Here is a 14606-nt window from a genome sequence, read left to right on the forward strand (position 1 = left end):
GGCCGCATCCGCGGCCCGGCGCGGTGCGGGCGGCGGGCAGCGAGGTGCCCGAGCCCCTCCTGCTCCGGTAAGGCCTCGGTTTCGATGAGAGCGCGGGAGTAGGAGCAGGAGGAGGGCAGACTACAGTTGGACGGTGGGATTAATCCAAGGTCGAGCCTTGCTGAAGGTTGGGGTGCAGCTGGGTCCGGGAGTCCCCGTGGCCCTGGTGCACTGTTTGACTTGGCAATTCATAGGGTGTTGGGCTTCTCTCTCTCTCTCTTTCCCCTTCTTCTCACTTTCTTGGCCTAGAAGTTTGTCCCGGGCACAGCGCGCGTGGAGGAGGGAGGGCGTTTGGCAGCAGAATCTTCTCCTCCGGTTCGTCCTGTGCCTCCTCCCCCAGTGCATCCAAAGTCCACAGGGTCTTGGTCTCGCAGAGATCTGGGAGTCTGTTGCCGGCAGCGCGGTCTTGGAAAGTTGATTCCGGCGGTTTCCTGGTGGGGGCGGGGGAAACCGGAGGCGCGGCGCCGGGGAGGGGGAAAGGAGTGGGTGGGGAAGCGCCTCGGGTGAGGAGTTGCAACCCAGGCGAGAAGTTGTGAGAAAACTGTGATCCGGAGACATCTTTTACATACAAAAAACAAACGACTAGGCGGGAAACCGCAGGGCATCAGTGGCGGCTGGTGGATGGCGGTAGTGGCAGTAAGAAGCGGGGACGTCTGGGGCTGCAAGGAGAGGCTGCAATGGATTCGGGTGTGCAGAGCTAGGGCAGAGTGGGCCCGGCTTCCCCTCCTCCCCCGTTCCAGGCTCCGGGCTGGCAACTGCTTCCCCAGACCACCGCGGACCACACCCCCTGTAGTTCACTCCTCCGGGAGCCCTTACTTCCTAACTACAAATATATTCTCGGGACCACTGCTCCAGACCGGCTATTCCAAACGTGGGCTTCAGGTCGGGGTCCTGGGGAGCTGGGGAACCTCAGCCTCCAACAGTCACTCTGTTTTCCTGGCTTAGATCAAATACCAAATTCCTTTTCAACAGCACTATTTCTGTGCTAAACCGGGATTTCTGAGGTCTGAAGGTGGCAGGGCTGGGCAGTCCTGTTTTTTTGCCTTTTTTTTTTTTTTTTTTGAGGGCGGAGGAGGGGGTGCTAAGAAGATGCATTCAGCCCTACCTTGGAAGAAAATAAACCAGCCAGGTCTAGCTGGTATTTTGGAATTGGCCTTTCCATCCCACTAGTGGTACGGGACTCAGAGATTCCACACAAGGGCTGTGGACTAAGTTGCGGAAAATGCACAGGAAAATGCGCTCTGAAACGCAATTACAACGAACCTGCACCGGCCTGGGATCCAGGTCTCTGCAAACAGAATACCCTCTTCGGACGAACCGGCAAGCCACTACAGCGAATTTGTTTTACGCTCTGTGGGAGTGAAGTTTTAGGGCTCTGCCAACGCCCCTTTCCTGCCTTCAAGCTTATGCCCTCACTACCTTGCAACCTTGAGGCCGCCGTCAGCCTCCGCTTGCCTCCTGCTTCACCTTTGCATTGGAAGCCAAAGCCGAGGCGCTGTGCACCTCTTTGGCGCTCGGCGCGTCCTGACCTATGGTTGCAAGGCCTCTGACAGCTTCTCCACAGCCCCTCCACACACTGGGACGGGGCTCCCCGATGCGGGGAGATCGGTGTTGGGGCTGGTTATCTCTCTCGCATCAAGACCTCTCCGTGGGCCTGTCTCAGGGCCCGGCTGAGGGCAGAGGTAAGACGAGAGGGCGATTCTCCAACCCAGCAGGCCAGCTTCGCGAGATCCGACTGGGTTTTTGTGCCCAGGAGCGGACCCGACGGAACAAACCTATCCGCACCCAGTGCTCCAGCACTTGCGGAGGCGCTAGGGGCCGCTTGGCTCAGGGGTCCTCATTTCCTCCCTCCAGAACCCGAGGCGCCTCCCCAGACCGCTGCGTTGGATGAGGCCCGCGAGGAGCGCTGGTCCAGTCGAGCCGTCCCCACGCTCCACGACCACCCCCTCCCCCCCGCTGTCCCGGTTCTTGCCGCTAGCGCCCTCGACCCAACCGCCCCTTTCTGGAATCTAAAGCCTCGGAGTCCCGAGTGGCTCAACCCCCGCCCCGGTCCCAGCTGGGCTCCTTCTCATGCAAAACAGAGGGGCCGCGAGGGTGGAGGGCGGTCGACGGGGACCTACGGGGCGACAGCTGGACCCTGGCTGCCAGGCCCTTCCTGAACCCAAGGCCCGCTGTCTCCATTCGAGTGGACAGGAGGGGGGTGCTCCACCCGTTTGGGGGTGCAGTGATCTAGGGACCTCGGCATGGGGGGAAAGAGGGCCCCTCCCGGCTGGGGACCTACGCGGTAGGGGAGTCGAGAGGACGGGGACAGGATGCAGGCCCTGGGGCATCAGGCTCAGCTTGTCCCTGAGTCCAGATGGTTCACTAAACAGGTCTGCGGGAACCAGCCCTCGCGGCTACCCCAGAGCCCGGCAGCGCAACCCCAGGCGCGCCTCTTGGCTTCTGATTCTAGTCCCGATTTAACGCCTCCACGGCGACAGCACACTATATTAATGTTTGCTTGTTTTTTCGTTTCCACTGAGCTTTTATTTTGAAACGTGTTTGGTCGCATAGACACGGATAGAAAACCGACCCGGCTTTCCAAATTAGCCGCTTCTGAAGGCTCTCAGCCCAGCTCTGCAGTGAAACCAATGGCTGCTCGGTGAAGAGCGCCCACCTCCCCTCCTTGCTCTTACTGCCACGCTTCCTGCTAGCGTCCTGCAGTGCCCAGCGCCTTCCTGCGCGAGGACCTCCAGGTCGCACAAAACCGCAACCGCGCACACCGGGGCGTGCGAACTCTGGGCGGGTGCTGTGAGGGTCAGTTTGGCCGCGAATCCTCTTCACCTCATTCCCAGGCTTTCTTGGAAAAGGCCCCAGAGGGGCCACGAAGCGGCTTTCACAGTTCCAGTCTCCTTTCTGAGAAGCGCCTTGACCCTGCTGGGGAGCTGGGGTCGGAAGGGGTTCTGCTAGGTCTCCCCAGTCGCCCCGCGGCTTGGGAGGATTGAAAGCGTCCTCACTTGCAATCCGCTTTCCTCCCCGCGAACTTCGTGGTTCCCAGCCTCGATCGCCTTGCTCCCTGACGTTCTCGAGTGGCTCGCGCGGCCCAAGGACCTGAGCCTGCCTGGCACGGTCAGCGGCTGTGAATCCCGAGAGCGGCGCCCGGCTCGGGCCGCTTCCCTCCTGGCGCGCCTCACTCCTGTGTAGCCCACCACCCCCAGAAAAGGGCGGTGAGGCCACGAAAAGAGGCGCTTGGGGAGGAGCGGACTCTAGGCGGTTAATCGCGCCGGGCCGTAGGAATGGGGCGTGAGCAGCCTCGCGGGTGCAGGCAGGGAGAGGAGGGAGCGAGCGGTGGTCTCGAGCGGTCCGGGAGGCCGCACAAACTGCGCACGGACTCGGTAGGACGCCGCGGATGCGACGCGGGAAGCTTTGGCCCGGGGCCTTGGATCTGATCCTCCTTCTCCAGCTCTCTCCTCTCCCTTTGCACCTGACTCAGGTTGCCTTAATCTCACGCCATCACTCACTTCTGCAGATGATCTACGTGTGTGCACCGCTTTACAGTTTATACTCACTATCTCCCCTGCACCGCATAGTGGGAGGCAGGATTGGTCTCGGTTCCTTTTTCCCCGGGAAAAAGCGCCAAGTTAGGGGGTTTGCCCGAGATCCCTGAGCCAGGGCACTACCGGAGGTGAGAAATTTGGGATGGGGGCTTGTCACCTTGCACCGCTGTGCACTTTGTCCCAGCGGTGGCTTCCAAGTTGGGGATGGGAGAGGGTGGGGGACCTCGAGGCGGGGAAAGGGCGGCATCCGGCGGGCGGGGGCTTCACGGTGTGCGCGCTCTGGCTGGGTAAACAAGGCTGACTTCCCGCGAGGGCTGGGGAGGGGGTGCCCTGGGCCGGAGGTGGGGGGTAGGGCGGGCAAGGTCAGGCGTGGTGGTCTCAGATGGAAGACAGCGCCGCGGAGCAAAGACCCGCCCGCCGTTGATAGTCGCAGTAGGGAGAGGGAGAGAGAAGGCGGGAGAGGGAGAGGGACCGGGAAAGGGAATAAGGACGGAAAACTAGAGAAAAGAAAAGGAATGCAGAAACGCATGCAGGGATAAAAGGAGGGAAGACGCTCTGTGGGGAATGCGCAGAGAGCAGAGGAAAAGAGACAAGGAGACCCAGAAAGACCCCCACACCGGGCTGCATAAGAAGCGGCGGGCGGCGAGAGTCGTGCAGCCGAGCACCCCGCAGGTGCAGGGGGGACATCCGGCGGGACGCGAGGGTGTGTGACAGTCGCGCTCGCTCGTAGGCGGGAGAAAAGGAGGCGGCGTGTTTGGTGGTCGACTCAGCGCCCGTGGAAAAGCGTGTGAGCGGCTCTGGGCAGGAATCCAACAAATAAATAAAACGTCTAAGCGGCGTGACAACAATGTGTATTTGGGTGCGTGCCCGTGTTCCTGTGTCTGAACACACACTCACACCCGGTAAGGAAGACAAACGGGGCTCAGGCCTCAGAGTAATTAATCCTCTCACTAATTGACTCTCTCCCCTTACCTAATGGTGGTGGTCACTGCCGATATCTGGAGAGATATCAAAGAGGGGGAACTCCCACGTTTGGGACTGGGATTGAAGTCTTTCTGGATTTGGCAGCCCGAAATCCCCTCTTTGGGGGGCAGAGTTAGCACATGTTGCTGCCTCACCAGCCTCTCCATGTTTGCATTAATGAAAATCTCCTTGTATTAGGTGTGACCAGGTGTCGTCCACATGTGCACTGAGGCCCTTCATCAATCTCAGAGGCTGAAAGCTACCCACTACACCTCTGCTGGACATTTCCTACCTTCAGGCAACACCAAGGTTCCCCCTGCCCCGCTGTTCCCCCAAGAGCCCAGACCCTGCACCCCCTTCTTTCAGTCATGACTTAGTCTTCCCTGGGGCCTGGGGGTGTCCTGTAGCCCCTAGTAGAGCAGATGAGTTTTGAATGGGTTGGGAAGCAGCCGTGGGTAGATGGAGGGAGAGCAGCAGGAGAGTTGAGGTCAGGGCAAGGATAGGAAGAAGCTTCTAGAAATAAACCCATTCAGACACAGGTGGAGAAACACAGAAGCCCAGAGGAAAGCAGTGCACCTGGCAAGAGTGAGGCCTCTAGGGACAGAGGAGAAAAAAGGTAGACACTGTGAACCATGGGAGACAGTGTCAAGCGTGTGGGAAGGCAGGCAGATGACCATATCTCAGTGACTGTGAGGGGAACAGTTCTATCAGTGTGTGAGCACAGGGAGGGGCCCCTCATATTTTCTTCTATAGCACCCTCAGTTCTCAAGACTGGGGGAAGAGGCAGGGAGGAGGGTACTGGACTTGCATCAACCCCTTGATAGCTGAGGTGGCCAGAAGGGGCCCAGGGCCCATAATCTGTTTGGTGATGCAGCTTTGAGGCTTGGGTTTGGGAGGTGAATGTCAACTCTCACCCCATAGAGGTGGCAGCTCTGCTCTGTTGCCCTTCTCAGAGGCTAAATAAATAACTAATTGCTGAGATCCATAAACTGCTTAGCCTAGGGAGAAGAAGGAGCAGGGAAGGCCAGCTCCCCAGAAAGAAAAGCCACACCCCCGCCCCCACTAAACATATTTTTAATTGTCCCTTGGGAACATTTGTACATTTGACCAAAGCAAATCCCCAAGCAGTAACAGCAAAATTTGTCATAGGGGCTGGCAGTCCTGAGAGAGCTGGGGGTCTGGGAAGGGGGGAGGTGGCGCAGGAGAGATGGTGAGTATGTCTGAGGAGGTGAGAAACTTGACTCTTCTCTCCCTGTCTCTGTCATGTTTTAGAAAGAAAGTGAACAAGAGGAATAAAGTTCTAGAGGAAAGAAAGAGAAGGGCATATAAAAGGCAAATCCAAACCAGGAAGAAAAGAAAGTGAAGGAAGAAAGAAAAAGGCAGGGGTGGGGTGGGGGGGAGACACGCTAATAAAAAAGGGTGAAGGCGGCCCCAGGAGGCCGGGCCTCGTCCCAAACCATCCGTCTTCATTGTCTCCGTGTGTGCTAAGGCAACTCCGGCATAAGGAAAAGCCACTATTGGAGCCGCGGCTTTATTTTATATCCTATACATCAGGAGGGAGGCAAAGCTTTATTTTCGCCAAGAGACAGATATTTTATTTCTCTCTTACGGTTTTATGTGTGAGAGATGTCAGGTTGCCACAATGGATGGCTAATGCATAGGCAAGAGGAAGCCGTGTTGGCATGCTGTGTGTCATGGGGTCTTGGGGGGGTGAGCGGGCTTGGGATTTAGGGCTGATGGGACACTCTGGGGGATTTCTGCTAAAACATCTCTCTTCATAAATCCAGAAGCATGGTCAGCTCAACAGGGAGAAGAAGGAGTTTTAGAGGGAAAAGAGTTGGGCTTAGAAATAAATGAACACACAAAGGAGCCGCTTCCCTTCCGACGGGCTGGGGCAACGGGGGCAAGGTGGCTCTGTGGAAAAGTAGAGACCCACATTCAAACACACGTGCCATTCGCAGGGCAGTGTCTTCCTACAGAATCCACTGTCATTGTGCTTCCTTTCCCCATTTTATATTTTTCCACCTTTTTCTTCCCCCTCTTCACCAGAAATCTTTTTTTTTTTTTTTTTTACCTCCTCAGAGCCTTGAGGGGAAAGAGCTATTAATTTGCAAATCATCTGATCTGTGAAAGGATCAAGATGCCTGTTTTTCACCGCTAAATCCAATGTCTTGGGTGGACACACATATTCACACGAGAGCCTGTCATGCTGCGAATCCAGGGGATGGAGATGCCAGGTTTGAATCCAAGAAAAGTGCCCCACTCCCTGCTTCCCCCCCCCTCCCCCAGGACCTGCGGGCCAAATTAAGCCTTAGATCCCCAACTACACAACAACGTTCATGTTCATATTTTTGAACCCAGAGAGAAGGGGGAGGGGAGGGGACAAAGAGAGAGAGGGAAGCGTGTTAATTCACATGTGCCGTTCAGGACTTGAACTAGTCTCCCTACTTCCAACACCCGAAATAATTTCTGTCAAGAGTTGCTTTTCTTCATTCTCAGGTCCTACTCTATAACCGCTGTGCACAAAAAGGAGATCATGCCCTTTTCCTCTTTCCAAGGGAATGAGAGGCGGCTCTGGATCTCTACACAATGAACATGGGGGACCCAGCCACACTGTCCTTAGCTGTGGCCTTTGGGGAAGGCATTTAGCTTTTCTGGGCCTCAGTTTCCCCATATATTTTGGGCTAAATGATTGCTAAGGTCCCTTCCAGCTTCAACTGAATGAGATAATGTGTGAAAACATTTTGTAAACGCTAAAGCCGGACGAATGCCAGGGATTATTATTACGATTCTAATCAATCCTCTTTTCTCCACATGGATCTTGGCTGTTTAGCGCCAGCAAGCAGGCTAAAGAGGGCTGAAAGCGAGAAAGCTTAGCCGAGATGGAAAAGCTCTGTGGCATGGACAGAAAAAAAAAAAAACCCTGCACCTCCAGAAACATTCTGTCTCTGTGTGCCCCCTCAGGCCTGGTCAGAAGGGATGGGAAAGAAGAAGAGGCCTGACTTCATATGACCCATGTCAGTCCACACGGAGGCAGAGAGTATATTTCTTCTAAAGCATCATTTGTCTCCAAGTGACTGACATAGGAACCTGATGTGAAGGCGATCTGCGATGGTTTTTTCCAGGAAGAAAGGAAAGAGCAAGGTGTAGCTGATTAGCAAGTTAATTATTTCAGTATCCCAAGGGTTCCAGTGTGGTGGTAAGTTGTCCAGCCCTGGTGTAATTTCACAGTCCATGCATTTCCTGGTGAGCACCTGGGGTGCCCGGGTCTGTCTCTCTCTCCATCCACCTGCCTCATGTCTTCTTGACACACCTGGGGAGATGGGTAGGGCTGGGGAGGTAGATGGAGCAGAGCACATATTTGGCCTAGGCTGTGGGGGGTGGGGAGGGGAGACAGAGAACAGAGTGGAGGAATCCTGTACCGCCACTTGAGTGTTTAATTATCTGGCCTTTCCTTTTTCTTAAAAAAAAAAAATCTTTTGTTTAATAAATATTAATGAAGCAGGTTCTCAGAAAGTCGAGTTGCTATGAGGTTATTTCCCCACACTCAGCATGCAGAGTGATTGGGTATGAGGGGGCCCTTTGCCTCTTACCTCCTCCTAGCCCGGGCCCTCTCGCCAATGCTCATGTTTGCTTTCTCAGCTATGGCCACCACTTGGTCTGCAGTGGCCTTCTCCAATCTGACTTCAAGATCTGATTTCCCCTTGTGGGAGGGGAGGGAGGATCGTGTGGTCAAACGGATGCCTCCCTCAGAGAGATAAGTTGGGGATGCTAACATTAATCCCAGAATGAGCAGCTCCTGCCACTCTCTGCTCGCTCTCTGGGCTGGTAGAGCCAGCCCCCTGCGGCTCCTCCTGAGGTGGACGAAGGGAGGGCTCCGCAGTTTACTTAAGACTGGTCCCATCTGCTCAGACTGGCCTTTCATAAGGGGAGGGATTTATGCAGTGTCCTTGTGCACAGACCTGGGATTTGCCTGAAAACCTCGGGCCTCTGAGAATATTGTTGAACGCTAAAATGTTCAGCCACGGAGATGATTCATGATTTGTCTGCATGGACAGAGCGCGTGCGCGTGCGTGTGCGTGTGCGTGTGCGTGTGTGTGTGTGTGTGTGTGTGTTGGGGAGAAGTGCATACACTGATGGGTGCTTTTCACCATTCCTACTTCTAAATCCAAACGTTAGGAAACTTTTATTTTTCTGTATTTACTCAGGAGACAGCCCACGGCACCAGTCTCCGGATCCAGAGAGCCCACTTCCTGACTTCAGTGGTGTGAAGATGATACAATACTTTTCTGGTGCTGGCCTTCAGCTGTCCCCTAAAGAGGTTGGCTGATATCCCTGCTGGTGGAGAGGGGCCAGGGGCTATCTGGAAAGATAGTTCTGATGACTGCTTCATTGGGGGTAGCAGAGGATTTGGGGAACGGGGCTGGGTGAATTGCTGTTCAAACTACATTGGGCTCTCTTTACTTCAGAAGCCTTGGGGATCTCAGTAGGGGAGAAGCTGGAGAAACTTACAACACAGGAAGTCATGTGAAGGGAGACCCTTGGCTCAATCTTAGGACTTCCATGCCAAAATGAAGCCCAGGGATGGTAAACAGAGCTACTACAGAGCAGGGTTTTTGGGTTCCGTGTGGGATTTTGGCCCTGGTTGCTGGGAGATTAAGAAGTCCTTTGCCAGTTGTGGAAAGATTTACGAGTTCCATTTATTTGTAATCTTTGGGAAGTAAATGCAATCTTTTTTCACTGCCTACTGGCTGGTATGGTGCATTTCCGGCTTGTATGAGCCTCGTTTGTGGTTCTGCCATTTTCTTGCTCACCTTCCAGTTTGGACTTGCAGACGAAGACCCCCAGCCTTCCCAGCTCTCGAGTTTTCTTTTCTCCCAGGCCATTCACAATTTAGCCAATAGCCTCAGCCATGGGTCAGCACACATTCTGAGAGGTGAGCCTGGCAGGCCGGTAACCACATGCAAGGTTGTTCTGATTTGGGCTCAAGGGATGATACAGCTTCCCCTTAAAAAAGCAGCAGGGAGCCATTTCTATGAATCTTTTAATGAAGGATTTACTGCTAATTTGATAAGTTCAGTGCTCTTTTTTACTCATTCTGAATGAATAATTTTGTCAGTCAACCCAAGGGTCTGCAGAACCTATAAAAATGCTTTCCTTTGGTCTCCCTGTTTTAACACATACGGGGGCTTGGGGCTGCCAGCCTCTGACAAACCCGGGGAGGAGCAGAAACATTCCAGAGACCTGGTCTTAGAGTGTTATCTCTTCCCCTACCCCAAATCCTCACCTTCCATGTTATCTGTCTTTATTGCAAATGCAGAGACCTCCTAGGGAAGTGTGAAGGGATGGGTCTTTATCGGGTTTGGGGAAAGAAGGAGAAGAAGTTGAACTCAATGAAAGATAGGGAGAGTCAGAACGTTAGAGGACGCTCCTCTGTTGTACTCCTTGTGTGTTGTATATGATAGGGAGACTACAAATTAGGCATTGGCTGCGGTAATCTACAGTGTATAGGCTGGCATTTGCCAAATGCTGCTTGGCCAAAACAGTGTTAAATAAAATCGTAAGAAATGCTACGGGGCCTTGCATGGGTTATTTAATTCTATCAATGATAAACAATGTTAATGTGTAGCATCTCAGCTGGCACAATATCATGTTTCATTTATGTATGCTGAGATATATTTAAGCATGAAAGATAGAGTTTTCCGACACATATATTTCCCAATGATTACTTAGAAGAAATGTGATGGGAGCAGCAGAAACCTCTTCTCTCTCCACATAAACTTGCACCCCGCACACACAGACTGCCAGGCATATGTATTCATGTGGCCAGCCAGCCACACACATACCATCACATACGGGCTTCCATGGGTAAGTGTAAATGTTGATCCTATAAATGTAGATGCAGCTGTATGCACTTGTACACAATAACACACGCATATACCAGTGTTTTAGGATCTTTGGTACATTCACACATATGCTCTCCCACGCCGCTGCATAGACAGATGCTGATATGAACACGCAGACCATCCCATATATGGGCATTGATATGTAAGAATTCTCAGTGCAGATTCTCATGAGAAGAATGAGTGCCTACATGCAGGAGTATCCTACATAACTGTGTCTCTGTGTGTGCACCTGTGCACATTTGTACACACACACATGCCCCTGCTCTGGGGTGTACACTGACGACACTCCTTACAGCCATGGTGTAACAGCTGCCCTCTTATTCTCGGAGGCTCCAGACAGGGTGGACAGTATTTGAATTGGGCATTTGCCCTGTGTGAGCCCTGAGGCCTTCAGAATGGAAGTCCATAAGGAACAGGGTCAAGATGCCAGACTTCTCCCTGGCCTCTGAGGAAAATAATATGAAACTGGGGGGGATAGGAGAAGAGGGTTGGGTAGTTTGTCTCTGCAGACAAAGATGCCTCCGAAAGGGGACCAATCTTTTATTTGTTCATTTAATGTCAGGACACCTGAGTGGCCTCTGGGGGCCTGTTTCTGCTGTCAGTTATCTGTGTGAGCCTGGGTGACCTGCTCTCTGGGCCTCCTTTTCCACCTCTGGAAAGTGAAGTGTTGGCCCAGACTAGTGGTTACACAGTAGAGTCATCTGGGGGAGCTTTTAAAAAATACAGACACCTGGGCTCCAGGATCTCTGGAGGTGGGTACCCAGCATCTTATTTTTTTAAAAGCACCTCAGGTGATTCTATATTCAACCAATGATCAGACCCACTGGCCTAGATACTCTCTAAGGCCTGTCTGGCCCTAAAACTCTATGCTATGGAGGGAACTTCTATATATAAAGCACCATGCTGGGCACCAGGGTACCCTGCTGGAAGGTCTAATTTACTTGCTTGAGATCATATGAAGCCATTAAAGTCATTCATCTTTCAGTTTAGGAAGAGGATAGTTTTTTCCAGTATTATCCTGGAAAAACTCATGCCCATGTTTCCAGCTATCTCTTTGTTTCCCTCCATTTTTGTTTCAATCTTCCATCTCTTAGACTCTCTCACTCATCGAACATTAATTATATGCTGTATACGCAGATGCTATAAGTGGGTGCCTGATAACTGTGATAGATACCTTGCTACCTGCACATATTTCATGTCTAGCTCCCCACCCAACTTGTCCGGTAGCACAGTATTTTTAGCAGGGTAAATGACAAGGCACAGGTCCCAGGGGGAAGTTGTCTCCCTCCCCCAGCCCTGAGTCAGAGAACAGCAGCCCCTCAGCCCGTGCCCCAGTTCTGGAGGCTGGTGAAGTGGCTGAAGAAAGCCTTGAGCTGCGTGTCCTAGAAAGCTGCTCTCAGACTTGGGCCTTTGGGAATCCTACCTTAATATTCTCCAACAACCGTTCCCCAGGCAGAGCTGGTCCCCCCTTGAAAACAAATCCGCTCATGGCCACACCTGTCAGAGGAGGCTGAGCCCAGCTGGGGCGCCTCACCCATGTGGCAGGTGGAAAGCAGAGCCAGGACAAGTGGGCTGCCGCCCGTGGGCCATTTCTCAGGATGGGGATGCTGACGAGAGTAGGGGCAGGGGCTCTGCCTTTCACCTAGGGGGTGGGGGAGGGGGAGGGTTCATTCCAGATGGGGGAGCGTCCACTTCTCCCTCAGTACTGTCACTCACCAAAATTGGTGTTTGGGCCCCTCTCAGAGAAACTCAGAACTGTCTGGTTCTCTCTCTCTCTCTCTCTCTCCCTCCCACTCTCCCCCGCTCTCTCTCCAGCTCTGCTGGCCAGCTGATGAGGAAGGCTAGGCTTGGCTGATTTTCTCCTGAAGGCATTTGGACTAATTTTCTTTAGGGAAGCTGTTCCAGTGTGGCTACTGTTGCCGCACCAACCAGGTGGGCCCTGCAGCTCACGCTGGGGCCTGAGGCCTCTGTGGTTTCAGCTCTGAGCCTCTCCTCCATGCCTGCTAACTATTTCTCCATTTGCCTCTTTATTTTTCCCCCTTTCTTTCATTTTGTCCTCTCCTCCCCCGATGACATACCACGTCAGGTCGTGGCCACCAAGGAGGCCTGCACATGGGGCGGGAAAGGTGGCTGATCACCGCGGACACCTCGGGCATGCTCCCCTTCCTCTTCTCTCCTCACTTCCCTTGCACGGAGGGCAGGCCTGGTGCTGAGAAGGGAGCTCCAGACGCAGCACAAGATCCTCAGATTCTAAATCTAGGTCCAGAGTCCAGCTTCCCATGCCTGCGCCCCTTCCCAGGGCCCACCTCCCCTTGGGCCTGGGGAGCGTCACACCCCGGGATGTGATGGATTCCCCAGGCGCCTTCAAAGGACTCCACATTTGTTTGCAATGCAGACCTTGAATCCTGCTCTGGTCATAAATGTTGTTTATTTTGACTAGGACCTACTGAAAGGGGATTGGGGGTTAGGGAGGGCACAGAGAGGATGCCTAGGGAAGATCATAAAACCATTAGCAGGACAGGGCTTTTAGGGGTCACAGGATCATAGAATTTTCTGGCTGGAAAGAACACAGGCCATTAGGAAGGTCAGAAATGACCCTTTGTCAGCAAAAGGCCTCTAGGTGCCACATGGAGCTAGGGTAGGAAGCTTCGGGCCTCTTTCTAGAAAGCGGACACAGGTTGTGGGGGCATGACCCCCCAATAACCTTACATGGGGTGGGGCAATAGTTTGCTGAACATGATGGATTTGTCCTCCCAGTGGGAAGAACCAGTTGCTTGAATGTGCAGTCGAGTCTCTTGTTTGGGGGAGTGGGCACAGCTCTGGGCAAAGGAAATGAAATTCTGCTTCCACCATTATTTGGAGCACCTAGTATATACCAGGTGCTAAGCCCAATGCTCTTCCAGTACCTTCAAAAACAATCCTGAAAGAGATGTGATCTCCATTTGGCAGAGAAGACAAACTGAAGCTCAGAGAGGGGAGGTGGTTTGCCTAAGGTCACACAGCAAGTTAGTGGTAAGGCTGGGACTAGACCTTAAGACTTTAGATTCTTTAAACCTAATCTCCTTCCCACCTTCTCTCTCCTCCACCACCTGGTTTGGTCTGGTCCTGAGTGGCCAAATGGGAACAGGGCTCCCTTCCCTCTAAAGCTCATGGTGGGACTCAGGAAAACTCAGGAGCAAACCTCCCTCTAGTAAGAGAGAACATCAGAGTCTAGGACTCCTTCTGGTCCTTGGCATAGTCCTGGCTCAGTTTACAGCGAACATGTTCCCATAGATCCTGCCATCGCTGGGAAACCATCTTGGTTGCCCTTTATTTGCTGTGTGACCCAGAGCAAGTCACCTCACCTCTCTGAGCTATACCCTCAGATCCATCTCCAGACCTGAGGTCTTCATGGAAGGTGAGCATTGGTGGAGGTGGTGGCAAGCTGACCCCTTTTGAGTCCATCTGTGGTGTCACAGCTCTGGGGGGTAGGAGGAGATGAGACTTGGTTTTGCCCTCAAGGCTGACACAGATCACGAAAAAGACACGTCAAAAGCAGGCAAGGCTAGGCTGGCTAAGATCCCTATTGAGAACGGGAGGCTGAGAGCCAGGGCAGAGGCTGGGCTGTGAAGAGCCAGCTTAAGCAGCAAGTTCTTCCGTGATCCCCTGACTGTGTAATCCAGTTGCTTGGAGAATGGAAAATCCCCTTCTTTTCCCCCAGCCCCCTCCCCCACAAAGGCCTCCTAATAGGCCTGCCAGCTTTGGGGTGCTAATCTGCCCAGATATTACTCTGAGAACAGGTTGCCAGGGGTCCCAATCCCAGCTGCACCTCAGTGGAAGATGGGGAAGGATTGGGGGGCAGGGGTCTGGGGACTTGACAGCGGGGGGTGTCTCCTGCTCTCTGGCCTACCCAAAGGATCAGGGACACTGATGGGCCTCTGTGCTAAGGGAAAAACTTCAGGGACAGGGACAGGGGCGGGAGGGCTGGGTCCTGGGGCACTGGGGCAGAGGTGCCTTGGGCAGGGCTTATTATTAAACAGCCCCATTATTTCATCCAGCGTGTTCCTTTCATTTTTATTTGAAGACGGCTCCCTCCCCAGCACCTTCGCCTCCCTACCCCCTACACTTTCACTCATCCATCTCCTGAGCTGCTGACAGCTGCCCTGCGGGTGAACTCCTGATC

The sequence above is a fragment of the Crocuta crocuta genome, unplaced genomic scaffold, assembly GCF_008692635.1.
Source record: "Crocuta crocuta isolate KB4526 unplaced genomic scaffold, BGI_CrCroc_1.0 scaffold333, whole genome shotgun sequence".
Classification (NCBI taxonomy): Eukaryota; Metazoa; Chordata; class Mammalia; order Carnivora; family Hyaenidae; genus Crocuta; species Crocuta crocuta.